The 15820-nt window shown below is 40.3% G+C and overlaps 2 pseudogenes; both read right to left on the bottom strand.

Moving 5' to 3' along the window:
• Nucleotides 1-286: 286 nt before the first annotated feature.
• LOC123784869 (centrosomal protein of 19 kDa pseudogene) lies at nt 287-825 on the bottom strand (annotated as a pseudogene).
• Nucleotides 826-3213: 2388 nt separating this feature from the next.
• LOC123784873 (vomeronasal type-1 receptor 1-like) lies at nt 3214-4126 on the bottom strand (annotated as a pseudogene).
• Nucleotides 4127-15820: the final 11694 nt, after the last annotated feature.

Below are 15820 nucleotides of genomic sequence, written 5' to 3'. Positions count from 1 at the left end.
TGACCTGAGCCAAAGGCAGACGCCTAACTGACTGAGCCACCAGGCATCCCTAAATTGTAAACTCCGTAAAGGCAGACTCCTGTATTCAGTTTTCCCTGAATTCTTCATACATCTACATAGTAAATACTCCTCATGTCCTGGTTTTGAAAAGTAACATGGTCAATCCAAACATGACCCAACCCATACATCTACTGTTCCTTACAGATTTTTCTAGAACCATGTTTATACATTTTTTTGTATAAACAGAGATTTTCTGCTAGCCCAATAAATTTTTGAGTTTTTTATATCAGAACTTGTCAGCTGATTCTGTGTCTGAGCCACAAGGCTGCAGTTGTTCATCCTGCAGGAACTCAGTTTAGACGTCATAAGCAAAATTTGGATCATCCTTCTGATTTTTCTCAGAAAGTTCATCCCTGATGCTCTTTCTTTTGGCAAGTTCTTTGCCATCTAGTTTGTTCAAGTTTTCCACAGGATCAATGGTTGTTTCCTGTTGAATTTGTTCCACTGGTTTTTTTTGCCAGACTTTGCCCCCACAAGTAACCTTGTAAAAAACTGAATAACTTCTCTAGCTGTCTCAGGAATGCTTGTTCCAGGTAATTCTTGTGTTGTCAATTATTCTTTAATAGTTCAGCAGCTCTGCTGCAATCTGAAAACTTTGAAAAGTTTCAGACTGGCATGATGCATTGGTGACTTTTCCCCTTCGTTTCATTCTCATAGATTAAGATAAGAGCTGGAGGCTGGAACCTAATTCCACATTTCTTGGCACTGCACATCATTTTCACATACACATTCACATCCCTCTGGATAAATCAGAGGAAATCTGATGAAAATGTGTTAGTCACATGATGACTTCCTGCTGGAAGTGGAGGCGGAGACAGGGAGCTCCCTAATCCAGGTCACAGGACTAACCCTGGGGGTCAGGCATAGCTAATATACTTCAATTATATTTGCCAGTGTATCATTTAGAGATGCATTTGACAGAATAGCAAGTAAACCCTCCACACTAGTTTAAACACATATATTTTGGTTAAATAATCAGTGTTTATCTATTATGACTGTTAACTGCTCAGCTATAGGAGGTTTCATGTTATATTTCTACTCTCATACCAATTTTAAATTTCCCCAAATTAGAATTAATGTATTTTAATCTGCTTGGCTTCTCCATGCACAAACTATTTATTCATTCCCAAATTTTCAACAGAACATGTGAGGAATTCTATCAATTTAACTTTCTTCTTCAATACATTCCTCTGCCATGAGTTTGTGTAATCTGTAGGCTGGCTGTATAGCTGTTAACCGAGGTTTGCATCTCTCTACATTAAACAGATCTCATTAGCATTTCTGGTGGGTTGAATCTCCAGTTTCCAGGAGTCCATATTGTCTTCTTTTTCACTTACTTACTTTACAGAGTTTTGCCTTCAGTAATTCCTGGAAAAGCTTTAATAGAACATTTTGAGAACTTGCCTTCCTGAAAATTTCTCTATTCTAAATCATCCTGGAGTTTAGTTTGACAGGCATCCAATTTTAGTTTTGAAATCATTATTTCAGAAAGTTGGCAGCATTGCTCCATTGCCTTCCAGTTTTCAATGTTGCTCTTTAGGAATCTGAGCCATTTTGATTTTTCTCCCTTTGGATATGACCTGTTGTTTGCTTTCCAGAATCTTTAAGAATCTGTTTTTTTCCTCCAATATTTTTTTTCTCTTTCCAAGTTTTTGTTTAAATTCTAGTTAATATACAGTGTAAAATTAGTTTCAGGTGTGGAGTTTAGTGGTTTATCACTTACATACAACACCTGGTGCTCATCACCAGTGCTTTCCTTAATACCCATCACCTATTCAACCCATCCCCCACCACCTCCCCTCCAAACAAACCATCAGATTGTTCTCGATAGTTAAGAGTCTGTTTCTTGCTTTGCCTCTCTTTCTTTCCCCCCACCATGTTCGTTTCATTTCTTAAATTCCACATATGAGTGAAATATATAAAATGGAATATTACTCAGCCATAAAAAAGAACGGAATCTTGCCATTTGCAATGACATGGATAGAGCTAGAGAGTATTATTCTCCCAATATTTAAAATTTAGATATTGGCATATTTTAATTCATTTCTCATTAAACAAATGAGCCTTTTAGTTTGTAAATGGATGTGACAAACCATCTTGAATAATTTCTTTGATATTATTCTCCTCTCCATGTTTATATTTCTTTCTCCTAGGGATATCTATTATTCAGATAGTCACTGCTAGAAAAGTTTTGCTATCTTTCTAATGTTTCTAAGCTCTTTTCCCTTCTTCCGATTTCCTAGAGGTTGCTCCATATTACCTTCCAACCACTCTGCTCAGTACTTTATCTCTTCTGTCATGGTCCTAATTCCCAAAAGGTCCTTTTAGTCTTCTACCATTCATTTTAATAGCATCCTATCCTTGCCTATGCATGCAATAGTTTCATAGCTCATCAACAATATTATTACAAATTATAGAACTTTATTCTACTTCTTTAATATGCTTTGTTTTTTCCATGTTACTATCCTTCCTCCACCCCCATCCATTTGTCTTTGTGTTTTTCTTTCAAGGTAGAATGTTTCTTCAAGTGCCTGCTGGTCTTTGGCTGATCCATATTAAAGGATTAGGCCTTTATTTTTTAATTAATAATTTATTTTGAGAGAGAGAGAGAGCAGAGTGAGGGGCAGAGGGAGAGGGTGAGCGAAAATCTCAAGCAGGCTCCACACTCAGTGCAGAGCCCAACACCAGGCTCAACATGGGGCTCAGTCTCACAACCCTGAGATCATGACCTGAGCTAAAGTCAAGAGTCGGACACTTAACTGACTGAGCCACCCAGGTGCCCCAAAGGATGAGGCCTTTAAAAGTACATTCAAATCATGCATGGTAGGACATGAAGAGTATCAGGTGGGCCTTCCATTGGGATTATTATATAGACCCTGCCATCTCATTAGGGTAACCGCAAGTGTTACTATAAGTGAGCCCCTTTTTCTTGGATCATGCAGTTTTTGCAAAGGAGAAAACGTATTTTGTTGCATTGGAAGGCAATATTCAATGAGAAAATTAATGCATTTAGAAAATTAAATCACAGGACTGAAATCTCACATTGAAAAACAACCAAGATAAATTTTAAATGAGTCTACAGTTAGACCCACAGTTGTTGAATATTTTGTACTTAAAAATTTGTTGACTGAATGGTAGCTGTTTGTAAAGAGACTATTTGGAGATTTTTGTTTTACAACTGACAAAGTAGATTCTTAAGATTTGAATGCATGGCTGATGAAGAGAGAGGGGCTGAAAGCTGGAAAACAAGCAGCCAGGAATGCACTGACGTTCAAGAGTCGCAGGCTTTGGGTGACAAAGCAAGTCATACAGAGTGATAAGATGGAGGATAAAAAATAAAAAGAAACAAATGAGCTCACCAGAAGCAGGACAGTGTGAGTGGCCGTGGTCTCTGGGGAAACTCTGGGAGAGAGACTGGTGTGAAGGTATTGGACTCTCTGCTTATGTCTTTGCAGGAAGAGCACTATGGAGCCACCAGCCCAAGCCATTGGTCCCAAACACAAAATATCAAGGAAGGTAAAGAGGAATGCATAGAGTGAGCTTATGGATGAATCAGACCTTTCTGTAGTACACAGTCCAAAATTGATTTTTGTAATATTTATAGTATTCCCTGGTTGAGTCATTTTCACTGGCACAACAATATTTATCAGGAGATGAAGAATCCAACAGAGGCAACAGGAGGGCTGAACAAATCTAGGAGCTTTCAGTTTGAGTTCTGCCCCCCTGGAATTATTAGGACTAATAGTGATAGCCTGGAAGCCACTCAAAAGGCAGGTGGTGCAGAGAGAAACCCCTCGGGCCACCCTATGAGTATAAAACGTAATCTTGCACACAGCTTTTTCCAGGAAATAGTCCAAACAAAAAGCTGCCAGTGTCTGAGGGATTCCCCTAAAGATAAGGACTAGAATGTTGGCTGAGGCCAATTGGTTCAGAATTAGATCTGTAGGTCTCTGAGTATGTTTAGTGAACAAAGTCAATATATAAAAACAAAGCATAAGAAATTATCTAGGAGCCCAACTACAGTCTGGAAGAGGAGAATCCCCATTAACAACTCATAAGAAGCCATAATGTCAATGTCCAGAAGGAGCTTCAAAGCCGGATAATCTAGAGAGAAAGAGTATGTGTTACTTTCCTTAGTGTGGCAAATTCAATATTAACAAATTTCACCTTTACTCATATTTGCAAAATCTTACTTCATATTATTGGATATACAAATATTGATTCAAATTACTCTGAAAGCATAAACTGGTTCTCTTCCAAGTATATATAATTTGCTAGCATTTGATTTAAGATATGCGGATGCATATTTATGAATGATATTTTTCTAAAAATAGGCTACACAGTGGCAAAAATGGCCCCAATATTTCACTTCCATTTCCCACTCTGTAGTTTAAATATTGTAAAGGGAGTGGGTAGGGGAATGGGTAAGTGGGTGATGGGCATTAAGGAGGGCTTGTGATGTGATAAGCACTGGGTGTTATATGCAACTAATGAATCATTAAACACTGCATCAAAAACTAATGATGTACTATACATTGGCTATTGAATTTAAATAGAAATAAATAAATAATAAACAAACTGTTCTCTACTGATTCATCATAAATAAATAAATAAATATTTTAGATTATATGCCAACTTTTAAACAATCTGGAGCTTTTGTTTCTCTTTAAAAACTAGAAAATGTGGGGAGGAGTTAAGACGGCGGAGGAGTAGGGGACCCCTTTTTCAGCCGGTCCCCTGAGTCGAGCTGGATAGGTACCAGACCAGCCTGAACATCCACGGAATCAGCCTGAGACGCAGGAAGATATATCTGGATCTCTACAAACGAACATCTCCAGCGCTGAGTATTGAGGTACGAAGCGGGGAGCCGTGAAACCACGCACAGATATCGGAAGATAAACGGAAGGGGGAGGGACCCGCCGCGTTCGGGCGCCTGGAAGCGGTAGCCACCTGCACGGGGGAGCGGGCGGACTCGTGGACCGGCACCCACGAGAGAGCAGACTGAGACCATGAGACTGGAACGCGCGCCACCAGACTGAGGGCCGGAGCATCGGAGCGCATGGGGGCGGCTGGCGGCTGGCGGTATTAGAAACACAAAGGACAGAGACGCACCGGCCCCGGAAGTGAGGCTGGGACACCGGGTGTGGGGCGCACATCCCAGGACGCTGCAGGGTTGAGCAGCACCAACAGAAACTGAGTTAAAGTGGCCAGAACGTCAGTGGAGACGGTCCGCGATACCTCTGTTCTGAGACAGAGGCTGAGATTCGGCCACTGCTGCTCTGACTCTCAGAAGAGGCACAGCAAACCGCCAGGGAAAGCTGCCAGAGAACAAAAGCCTGGAAATACCGGCTCACAGTGTGCCCATCCCCATCCCCCCTCGCAGGGGACACAGAGACTCTAACCAAACAGGGTTGCCTGAGTATCCGTGTGTCAGGCCCCTCCCCCAGAAGGCAGGCTGAAAAATCAAGAAGCCCACGTCCCTAAGATCCCTATAAAACAAGGGTCCCGGTCAATAATTTGGGCTCTGGACAACCCCACAACCTCTCCTCATCAGAATGACGAGAAGGAGAAATCTCCCCAGCAAAGAAAAGACAATGAGTCTTTGGCCTCTGCCACAGAACTAATGGATATGGATATAACCAAATTATCAGAAATGGAATTCAGAGTAACAATGGTCAAGATGATGTGCAGACTTGAAAAAAGTATTAACGAAAATGTTAATGAGAATATAGAATCTCTAAGGGCCGAAATGACAGCGAATCTGGCAGAAATTAAAAATTCTATGAGCCAAATGCAGTCAAAACTAGAGGCTCTGACAGCCAGGGTCAATGAGGCAGAAGAACGTATCAACGAATTGGAGGATGGGTTAGTAGAAGAGAAAACTAAAATAGAATCTGGGCTCAAAAAAATCCACGCACAGGAATGTAGGTTACAGGAGATTACTGACTCAATGAAATGTTCCAATGTCAGAATCATCGGCATTCCCGAGGGGGTGGAGAAAAACAGAGGTCTAGAAGAGATATTTGAACAAATTGTAGCTGAAAACTTCCCTAATATAGCAAGGGAAACAAACATTCGTGTCCAAGAGGCAGAAAAGACCCCTCCCAAGCTAACCACGACAAACCTACACCACGTCACATCATAGTGCATTTCGCAAATATTAGATCCAAGGATACAGTATTGAAAGCGGCCAAGGCAAAGAAATTTCTCATGTACCAAGGCAAAGGTATCAGAATTATGTCAGACCTGTCTACACAGACCTGGAATGAGAGAAAGGGTTGGGGGGCATTTTTAAAGCTCTTTCAGAGAAAAACATGCAGCCAAGGATCCTTTATCCAGCAAGGCTGTCATTCAGAATTGATGGAGAGATAAAGACCTTCCAGAATCGCCAGTCATTGACCAATTTCGTAACCACGAAACCAGCACTACAGGAGATATTGCGGGGGGTTCTATAAAAGTAAAAAGGCCCCAAGAGTGACACAGAACAGAAAGTCACAATGTATAGAAACGAAGACTTTACTGGCAACATGGCATCATTAAAATCATCTCTCTCAATAATCAGTCTCAATGTAAATGGCCTAAATGCTCCCATGAAACACCACAGGGTTGCAGATTGGATAGTAAGACATGACCCATCCATTTGCTGTCTACAAGACACTCATTTTGAACCTAAAGATACATTCAGACTGAAAGTAAAGGGATGGAATACCATCTTGCATGCCAATGGACCTCAAAAGAAAGCTGGGGTAGCAATTCTCATATCAGACAGATTGGATTTTAAACTAAAGACTATAGTTAGGGACACAGAAGGGCACTATATTATTCTTAAAGGATGTATCCAACAAGTGGATATGACAATTATAAATATCTATGCCCCCACCAGGGGAGCAGCAAGATACACAAGCCAACTCTTAACCAGAATAAAGAGACATATAGATAAAAATATGTTAATAGTAGGGGACCTCAACACTCCACTATCAGCAATAGACAGAGCACGGGAGCAGAAAACCAACATAGAAACAAGAGCTTTGAATGCCATACTCGATGAGTTGGACCTCATAGATATATATTGAACACTACACCCCAGAACCAAAGAATACTCATTCTATTCTAATGCCCATGGAACATTGTCAAGAATAGACCATGTTCTGGGACACAAAACAGGTCTCAACCGATACCAAAAGACTGAAATTATTCCCTGCATATTCTCAGACCACAACACTCTGAAATTGGAACTCAACCACAAGGAAAAATTTGGAAGAAACTCAAACACTTGGAGACTAAGAACCATCCTGCTCAGGAATGACTCGATAAACCAGGAAATCAAAAATCAAATTAAACAATTTAGGGAGACCAATGAGAATGAAAACACAACGGTCCAAAACCAATGGGATACTGCAAAGGCAGTCCTAAGGGGGAAATACATAGCCATCCAAGACTCACTCAAAAGAATAGAAAAATCTAAAATGCAGTTTTTATATTCTCACCTCAAGAAGCTGGAACAGCAACAGAGGGACAGGCCTAATCCACTCACGAGGAAGCAGTTGACCTAGATTAGAGCAGAAATCAATGAATTAGAAACCAGAAGTACAGTAGAGCAGATCAACAGGACTAGAAGCTGGTTCTTTGAGAGAATCAATAAAATTGACAGACCACTGGCAAGACTTATCCAAAAGAATAGAGAAAGGACCCAAATTAATAAAATTATGAATGAAAAAGGAGAGGTCACGACCAACACCAATGAAATTGGAAGGATTATTGGAAACTTTTATCAACAGCTATATGCCAATAAATTAAGCAACCTGGAAGAGATGGAGGCCTTCCTGGAAACCTATAAACTACCAAGACTGAAACAGGAAGAAATTGATTTTTTAAACAGGCCAATTAATTATGAAGAGATTGAGTCAGTGATAAACAACCTTCCAAAAAACAAAACTCCAGGCCCGGACAGTTTTCCTGGGGAATTCTACCAAACATTCAAAGAAGAAATAATACCTATTCTCCTAAAGCTATTTCAAAAATAGAAACAGAAGGAAAGCTACCAAACTCATTCTATGAGGCCAATATTACCTTGATCCCCAAACCAGGCAAAGACCCCATCAAAAAGGAGAATTACAGACTGATTTCCTTAATGAATATGGACACCAAAATCCTCAACAAGATCCTGGCTAATAGAATCCAACAGTACATTAAAAGGATTATCCATCATGACCAAGTGGGATTCATACCTGGGATGCAAGTGTGGCTCAACATTTGCAAATCGATCAGTGTGATACATCATATCAACAAGAAAAGACTCAGGAACCATATGATCCTCTCAATTGATTGCAGAAAAAGCATTTGACAAAATACAGCATCCTTTCCTGATTAAAACCCTTCAGAGTGTAGGAATAGAGGGTACATTTCTCAATCTCATAAAAGCCATCTATGAAAAGCCTACAGCAAATATTATTCTCAATGGGGAAAAGGTGGAAGCCTTTCCCTTAAGATCAGGAACACGACAAGGATGCCCACTCTCGCCACTATTATTCAACATAGTACTAGAAGTCCTTGCAACAGCAATCAGACAACAAAAAGGGATAAAAGGTATCCAAATCGGCAAAGAAGAAGTCAAAATGTCTCTCTTCGCAGATGACATGATACTCTATATGGAAAACCCAAAAGAATCCACTCCCAAACTATTAGAAGTTATAGAGCAATTCAGTAATGTGGCAGGATACAAAAATCAATGCTCAGAAATCAGTTGCATTTCTATACACGAATAATGAGACTCAAGAAAGAGAAATTAGGGAATCCATCCCATTTACAATAGCACCAAAAACCATACGTTACCTTGGAATTAACGTAACCAGAGACATAAAGGATCTATATTCTAGAAACTATAAATCACTCTTGAAAGACATTGAGGAAGACACAAAAAGATGGAAAAATATTCTATACTCATGGATCGGAAGAATTAACATAGTTAAAATATCCATGCTACCCAGAGCAATCTACACTTTCAATGCTATCCTGATCAAAATACCGAGGACATTTTTCAAAGAACTGGAACAAATAGTCCTTAAATTTGTATGGAACCAGAAAAGGCCCCGAATCTCCAAGGAACTGTTGAAAAGGAAAAATAAAGCTGGGGGCATCACAATGCCGGATTTCGAGCTGTACTACAAAGCTGTGATCACAAAGACAGCATGATACTGGCACAAAAACAGACACACAGACTAATGGAACAGAATAGAGAACCCAGAAATGGACCCTCGGCTCTTTGGGCAACTAATCTTTGATGAAGCAGGAAAAAACATCCGGTGGAAAAAAGACAGTCTCTTCAATAAATGGTGCTGGGAAAATTGGACAGCTACATGCAAAAGAATGAAACTTGACCAATCTCTCACACCATACACAAAAATAAACTCCAAATGGATGAAAGACCTCGATGTGAGACAGGAATCCATCAAAATCCTAGAGGAGAACATAGGCAGCAACCTATACGACATCGGCCAAAGCAACCTTTTTCATGACACATCTCCAAAGGCAAGAGAAACAAAAGATAAAATGAATTTATGGGACTTCATCAAGATAAAAAGCTTCTGCACAGCCAAGAAACAGTCAAAAAAACTAAGAGGCAGCCCACGGAATGGGAGAATATATTTGCAAAGGATGCTACAGATAAAAGACTTGTATCCAAGATCTACAAAGAACCTCTCAAACTCAATACGCAAGAAACAAATAAATCATAAAATGGGCAGAAGATATGAACAGACACTTTTCCAACGATGACATACAAATGGCTAACAGACACATGAAAAAATGTCCAAAATCACTAGCCATCAGGGAAATTCAAATCAAAACCACACTAAGATACCACCTTACGCCAGTTAGAATGGCAAAAATTGACAAGGCAAGAAACCACAATTGCTTGAGAGGATGTGGAGAAAGGGGATCCCTCCTACATTGTTGGTGGGAATGCAAGTTGGTACAGACACTCTGGAAAACAGTGTGGAGGTCCCTTAAAAAGTTAAAAATTGAGCTACCCTATGACCCAGCCATTGCACTACTGGGTATTTACCCCAAAGATACAGACATAGTGAAGAGAAGGGCCATCTGCACCCCAATGTTCATAGCAGCATTGTCCACAATAGCCAAATCGTGGAAGGAACCGAGATGCCCTTCAACAGATGAATGGATTAAGAAGGTGTGGTCCATATATACAATGGAATATTACTCAGCTATCAGAAAGAACGAGTTCTCAACATTTGCTGCAACATGGACGGCACTGGAGGAGATAATGCTAAGTGAAATAAGTCAAGCAGGGAAAGACAATTATCATATGATTTTTCTCGTCTATGGAACATAAGAACTGGGAAGATCGGTAGGGGAAGAAAGGGATAAAGAAAGGGGGGATGATCAGAAGGTGGAATGAAGCATGAGAGACTATGGACTATGAGAAACAAACTGGGGGCCTCAGAAGGGGGCGTGGGGGAATGGGATAGACTGGTAATGGGTAGTAGGGAGGGCACGTATTGCATGGTGCACTGGGTGTTATACACAACTAATGAATCATCGAACTTTACATCAGAAACCGGGGATGTACTGTATGGTGACTAACATAATATAATTAAAAAACGTTTAAAAAAAAAACTAGAAAATGCTATGGTCCTGGCCAGTGTTCTCCCATGTTAAATGGTTGCTGGAGCTAGGTAACGTCAACTTCATTGACTGAGGCAGGCACCCTCTATTTCATAATAGCCTTCATGAAACCACCTTTATCTATTCATGTTAATGGCTCAACCCTGTAGGATTTTGAATTAACAGTTGTCTCTTTATACCTAAAAAGCTTTAGGAAATATAAGGACACAAGATGGAGTTTAACAGATTTCTATCTGAGAATGCCACTCGGTTGACAAAAATAGATAAAATCTAGAGGATTTGAATAACATCATCAGCCTGCCTGATTTAACAGATTTTATGGAATAATTTTAAACTGAAAAAAACATTTTAAAATTAACCTACGCAGTTTGCTAAATTTTACTGAAGATAGTAGAAGGAGGATATCATTGAAGATAATATAATAAATTAATGAAATAGAAATTAAAATAACTACAATTGACAATAATATAGAAGATATATAAACAAGTCTAACATTGGTAAATATTATCAAAACAAAAGGGAAAAAACTAACAATTTTATAAAGGTAACGGAATATTACAGTGGATACAGATAGGCTTTAAATATCCTAAGAGAATATTATGTGTACAACTTTAAGAAACGTTTGTTGATGGATGCAGAGGAAAGAAAATAATTTTGGAGAGCTTTGATGTTCTGCACTCGCTGCTCCCTTACACTGTAGTTAGAGTATATTTATTGGTCCATAGCCATAGCACTAGACAACCATATCCCAGGTGGCATGACATTGGATGGGGTTATCCAGAAAGATTAAAAGCCTTGTTGAATTAAGATAATGATGACAGCAGATACAGGATTACCACCTCTCCCCAGATGCTCACTCCTTCCCTCTTTCTCCATCAAACCCAGAATGGCAGATTATGGAAGAAATCTCCCCCACCAAGTTCTGCTCCTTCTTTAGCGTTTAAAGTAGAGTCCCTGACCAGGGAAGTTTTCTAGAGGAGTTGTAACAGCACTCCAGCTGGTCTTAAGGGTTAACTGGCTAAAAGTTAACACACTCCTTACTTGCTAACCTAAGTCCCTCGATCCGATCCGATCCGATCCATAGCAGACAGACCACTGGCCTTGAGGAAAGAAGGACCAAAACTTTCCCAGGCTGCAGAGGCCAGCAAGTCTGTTTGAAGACACTTTGGCTTTCTGATTAGCCTAGCAATTTTTTTTAGTAAAATGTTTATCTTTTTTTAGGTCACACAAAGGATTTTACCGACCTCCCTTTGTGTATCCATGGACCTTGCCCTCCTTTGCAGAAAGAACAGAGTACTCCTGCACATCACGAAACAGGAACCGGACCCCCTCATATAAGCCCTGAGCACTGAGATAGTATTTGTAGCTGGCACCATCGTGTCTGCACATAATCACGAAATGTTACAGGGGCGCCTGTCTGGCTCAGTTGGTAAAGTATGTGACTCTTGATATCAGGGTTGTGAGTTCGAGCCCCACACTGGGTATAGAGATTACTTTAAAATAAAATCTTAAAAAAAAAGAAAGAAAGAAATGTTACAGACTACTGCACTCCTTTTACAATTAACTACCCTAAACTCCTTTAAAAACCCTTGGGCCAGGCAGAAACCTTAGAGTTGGCTTTTGGACAAGAGCCCACCTTCTCCCCAGGTGGCTGGCCTCCTGAATAAAGCTCAAATTCCTTTCCAATCAAAACTGTCTCTTGAGTATTGGCCTTTCAAGCACTGGGCTGCCCAACTTGGAGTTTGGTAACAGAATGTGAGCAAATAGGGTGATCTGTAGTGGTCTTGCGGCACCTGGGGCTTTCTGACCTACAGCTCTTTGCCTCTCTTCTCCGTAGACTCAACAAGGGCACCAACCAGAGCCTTGTTGTGACTTTTCCATAAGAAAGAGATAAGCAGTCAGGGATAGAAAAACACACTCAGGGGCGCCTGGGTGGCACAGCGGTTAAAGCGTCTGCCTTCGGCTCAGGGCGTGATCCCGGCGTTCCGGGTTCGAGCCCCACGTCAGGCTCCTCCTCTATGAGCCTGCTTCTTCCTCTCCCACTCCCCCTGCTTGTGTTCCCTCTCTCGCTGGCTGTCTCTATCTCTGTCGAATAAATAAATAAAAAATCTTTAAAAAAAAAAAAAAAAAAAAAAAAAAAAAAAAAAAAGAAAAACACACTCACAGGCTAAAAGAGTTAAGGGAGGGAAGGACATTTCTCTGGAAATAAAATTGTATATAGTTTTGAGTTTTTAGACCATGTTAATGTTCTACATTTTCCAAAAAATAAAATTTTATAAAATCACCAAGGATGGGAAGGGATAAAAAACTAAAACTGAAACAAATGAATCCAGTAGGCTTTCAGTGACTGCCATAATCACAATGAAAAAGGATTATAACAAACAAAAACTCTGAATATAATATTTGAATACATTCCCTCAGTCCTGGGCAAGGTAAAAGGTAGAGAAATGCAAACTAACTGCAAACAAATCCTGAACTCTTTTTAGTGTTTTGTTATCTGTGGTAGTATGGATGAAGCAATTCAAAAACTATTTTAAATGTTTTACTGCACCAGGGGCACCTGGGTGGCTGGGTCAGTCAAGCGTCTGACTCTTGATTTGGCTCAGGTCATGACCTCAGGGTTGTGAGATCAAGCCCCACATTGGACTCTGTGCTCTGTGCAGTCTGCTTATCCTTCTCCCTCTGCTCGTCCCTCCACTCTATCTCTCAAATAAATAAATAAAATCTTTTTAAAAATGTTTAAAAGTAATGAATCATGGAACTTTACATCAAAAACTAGGGATGTACTGTATGCTGACTAACATAATATAATTAAAAAATATATTATTAAATAAAAAAATGTTTTACTGCACTAAAAAATTTAATTAAATAAAAAATAAATGTTTTACTGCACTGAGCAAAGGAATCAATGTGTTGATGTTAGGAGACAGCATTCTCACTGAACAAGAGACATGGAAATATTGAATGAGAAAGGCAAAAATGTACCCTGCAGAGTTTTATTAATGCACTGGGTGTTATACGCAAATAATGAACCATGGAACATTACATCAAAAACTAAGGACATACTGTATGGTGACTAATATAACATAATAAAAAATTACTATAAAAAAGCCCCATTTTATGCTAAATAGTCCTGGCTTGGAAAACAAATGATTTTTTCATTCTAAGCATAAACTTTGGGAGTCAAGGGCTGGGGGAGGTATCACCGGCTCTTCCATTTGTGACACATATATAGAATCAAGGGAGAGAAGCACTGTTCTAAGTATAGTACTTTCTGTATGTTAACCTATTACCTTCTCTTTAAAAAACAGAGATGTTACTATCATCGCCCATTTTCAAATCAGAAAAATTTAATAAAATCACCTAAAATCACCCCACAGTAATGTAGGAGCCTTGGGATCCAAGCATGGTATCTCCAAATCGCCTACTCTCAACTCCTATGTTACTTCTAACCACAAAGTCTTCTCAAAAAAGAAAGAAGTAAACAAGTATCTTGTCTATAAATGCTTGCCCCAGAATCTCAGAAGTCAGGAAACACCTCACCTTTCTTTGTGGGTGTGTACAGTATGTACCATTTGTGATTCTGATGAGGGAGCTGAAGTGTTTGAAGGGAGAGGGGAATCACACATTAGCAACATCACCTTAAAATTCCATTCTCACTACAGTTATAGCAAAAAGAAAAGAAGGAAGGAAGGAAGGAAGGAAGGAAGGAAGGAAGGAAGGAAGGAAAGAGAGAGAGAGAAAGAAAGAAAGAAAGAAGAGAGAGAGAGAGAAAGAAAGAAAGAAAGAAAGAAAGAAAGAAAGAAAGAAAGAAAGACGGAGGAAGGAAGGAAAGGGAAAAGGAAAGAGAAGAGGAGAAAGAGAAAGGACAGAGAAGAGAAGAGAAGAGAAGAGAAGAGAAGAGAAGAGAAGAGAAGAGAAGGGAAGAGAAGAGAAGAGAAACCAATAGGGAAGGAAGGGAGGGTGAGAGAGAAGGTGGCAGGCAGACAGGCAAACCTGGTGTCATTCTCAGTGGTGAATTTCCAAGGGTTTTGGAATAACGGCATGCTAGGAAAGCCTCCACTTCCTGCGTCCAGCCCAAAGCATATGACGCTGAAGGGACCCAATGCTCTAATTCAGAGGTGTCTTTGATGACAGGAATATCAGATCTTGGCTGCTCAGATTTGAGGTCTTACATCTTTTCTACTGAGCTTCATGTCCATTATTAAATAAAACTATTAGTGTTTTAGGTCCAGTTCCCTGGAGCAGAGCCTGAGATGGGGAAGCTTCCATAGTGTTCTAGTGAGAGACAACTCTCAGGAGAGAGGAGTGAGGGAGGCAGGTAGGGCAAGGGAAAGATGCTAAGCAAGGATATGGTCTTGGCCCAATCCCACAGGGAGCCCTGGCCCTGCAGCATAGTTAGTGTCTCACTGAGGCAACAGGCTGTGGTTACAGACTCCATTTCAGTCATCATTGGCCACTGCCCATTCAGGTAACATTGTAGGGGAGGTTGCACTGAATCTAAGGGTGATTCTGAGAGGGGTGCAGGTGTGAGGCTTTAGCAGCCAACACTCAGACACTGGGGTATGGGTACACCAGCCATGTTGAAGCCACTTCAATCTGCCTTTGAGGACTGCAGAGTCATGAACACCAAAGCAGACTCTGTGATAAGCCCCTAGATTCCAATGTGTTAGGATGAATGAGCAAAGTTATTAGAAACAAGTCTAGTGTGGAGAAAGAAGACTAGCTATGAGATAATGAGAACTAATACGGAATAAGAACATGGACATCCAAATATTTAGAATCCAGGCTTCCTTTGTCAAAAAAGAGCACTATACATAAGGGCCAGAAAGGAGAAGTGAGCCAGTCATTAAAGAGGAAATAGCAGGAAGTCAGATAGGCAGAAAAGGCAGCCCCAAGTTAAGGAAGGTTTTCCCTTCTTTAGGCATTGACCTTTAGCCAGGTGGGGAGAAGCAAGGTGGCAACCTTCACATGGTTCCTGCAGGTACCAACAACTAATGTTGAAAATAGCTCTATATTCAATGGTCTCTTTGTTGGGCCCTGCCCTTGTATGGCACATTTTCTTGTGTTCATTTCCTCTGTCACACCAAGGACAGGGTAGAGTCAGACCTGAGCA

The sequence above is a fragment of the Ursus americanus genome, chromosome 21 (genome assembly GCF_024610735.1).
Source record: "Ursus americanus isolate L20-20 chromosome 21, mUrsAme1.1.p, whole genome shotgun sequence".
Lineage (NCBI taxonomy): Eukaryota > Metazoa > Chordata > Mammalia > Carnivora > Ursidae > Ursus > Ursus americanus.
This window is presented reverse-complemented; position numbering and strand designations above follow the sequence as displayed.